This window comes from Tasmannia lanceolata, unplaced genomic scaffold (assembly GCF_043159265.1).
Source record: "Tasmannia lanceolata isolate RefF3 unplaced genomic scaffold, GAP_Taslan_0.1 ptg000642l, whole genome shotgun sequence".
NCBI lineage: Eukaryota > Viridiplantae > Streptophyta > Magnoliopsida > Canellales > Winteraceae > Tasmannia > Tasmannia lanceolata.
In genome coordinates, this window is record NW_027519314.1 from 2,501 (window position 1) to 5,000 (window position 2,500).

Here is a 2,500-nt window from a genome sequence, read left to right on the forward strand (position 1 = left end):
GGCGTTTTTGCCTGGATAGGCTAAGGAATGGGCATGCTTTGGGCGTTTTTGCCCGGATAGGCACCGGAATGCTTGGCCTTGGCTTGTCCTAGCAAGGCATTGCTGGGTTGGGCTCCCTTGGCCTTTTGGGCGCCTTGGACGATGTCTTGCGAAGACCATGGGCACAAGGCCATGGCATATGGTGAGGAAAGGACCACGGTTGCCAAGGTTAGGCACCGGAATGCTTGGCCTTGGCTTGCCCTAGCAGGGCATTGCTGGGTTGGGCTCCCTTGGCCTTTTGGGCGCCTTGGACGATGTCTTGCGAAGACCATGGGCACAAGGCCATGGCATATGGTGAGGAAAGGACCACGGTTGCCAAGGTTAGGCACCGGAATGCTTGGCCTTGGCTTGCCAAAGCAGGGCATTGCTGGGTTGGGCTCCCTTGGCCTTCCGGGCGCCTTGGACACTGTCTTGGGAAGACCATGGGCACAAGGCCATGGCATATGGTGGGGAATGGACCACGGTTGCCAAGGCTAGGCATATAGAGAGGAATCGCATTTTTGCCCGGATAGGCACCGGAATGCTTGGCCTTGGCTTGCCATAGCAGGGCATTGCTGGGTTGGGCTCCCTTGGCCTTCCGGGGGCCTTGGACGCTGTCTTGGGAAGACCATGGGCACAAGGCCATGGCATATAGTGAGGAATGGACCACGGTTGGCAAGGCTAGGCATATAGAGAGGAATGGACCACGGTTGCCAAGGTTGCGCAAGTTTTGGGCATTTTTTGCCCGGATATGCCCAAGTATGCCCCGATAGGCCCGTTACGCCCCGGTATGAACGCGTATGCCCGGATAGACTCGGTATGCCTTGGGATACATGCGTATGCCCCGATAGGCTTGGTACGCCACGATATGCGCACGTGTGCCCCAGTAGGGCTCGGTATGCCCCGGTATGTACGCGTGTGCCCCGATAGGCCCGGTATGCCCCGATATGCACACGTGTGCCCCAATAGGGGTCGGTATGCCCCGGTAGGTACGCGTGTGCCCCGTAATGCACGTTTCGCAGATCTCCCCGCATGTCCCGCCCCTATATGTAATACTTACTTACTTACTTACTTTCTTTCTTGCTTGCTTGCTTGCTTGCAATGGTTGGGAGTGCCCGGCATGCCCCGCTGCAGAGACCAAGGGCGCAATGACTTGGCACCGCGGATGCCGGGACTCCGGCACTTCCCGTGGCACTGATGGTTGGTTCCAAAGACAAAAGGCCGTGCAAGGCCACCGCACCGCGGATGATTTTGCTCGTGCTGGCGCCGTTGTGTGGCCAAAGAACATGCGCGAATGCTCGTGTCGGAAGGGTTGGTGTCCTGGCCCCGCGGGTGTCACGAATGCTCGGTTGCGAAGACCATGGGACCGGAGCCATGGCACGTCGGATGATGGCTCCAGCTGGCGCCCCGGCACTTTCTGTGGCATTGATGCTCGGTTTCAAAGACAAACGAGCGCAGGGCCAGGGGACCGCGGATGACTGCTCGTGCTGGCCCCGTTGGGCGGCATTGATGGTCGGTTGCAAAGAAAATGCGCGATTGCTCGTGTCGGGGCCTGGCAAGCCAAGGCCAAGCGAGCCATGGCAACGCGGATGATGGCTCCAGCTGGCGCCCCGGCACTTTCTGTGGCATTGATGCTCGGTTTCGAAGACAAACGTGCGCAGGGCCAGGGGACCGCGGAGGACTGCTCGTGCTGGCCCCGTTGGGCGGCATTGATGGTGTGTTGCAGAGAGCATGTGCGATTGCAAGTGTCGGCCGGGTTTGGGTTCCCTTGGGCTTTCGGGTGCCTTGGACGCTGTCTTGCGAAGACCATGGGCACAAGGCCCCGTCCTGGCCCCTTGTTCGATTCGCTCTCGTCTTGCGCTTGCTTCCAAGGTCCTCCATGACCTTCCCCATGGCCTTGCTAGATCCACCCCATGACGCATGACCTCTGTCCGTTGATTGGTTTTGAGTGCACACCATGCCCGGCTTGGCACCGTGTTGTCGCGTGAGTGGCATTTGGATCGTGCATGCTGGTGGGCTACCTGCCAATGCGCACAAGCCTTGCACACTAGCCTTGCGCACGAGCCTTGCACAAAAGCCTTGGACACAAGCCTTGCGCACAAGCCATGCGCACAAGCCTTGGACGCTAGCCTTGCACACAAGCCATGCATACAAGCCTTGCTCACAAGCCTTGGGCACTGGCCCATCGCAGTAGCCTTGCACACAAGCCTTGCGCACTAGCTTTGGGCACGAGCCTTGCGCACTTGCCTTGGGCACTAGCCTTGCACACAACCCTTGGGAACTAGCCTTGCGCACCAGCCTTGCCCACAAGCCTTGCACACCAGCCTTGCACACTAGCCTTGCATACAAGCCTTGCACACTAGCCTTGCACACAGGCCATGCTCACTAGCCTTGGGCACTAGCCTTGCACACAGACCTTGGGCACTAGCCTTGCGCACTAGCCTTGCCCACGAGCCTTGCACACTAGCCTTGCACGCAGGCC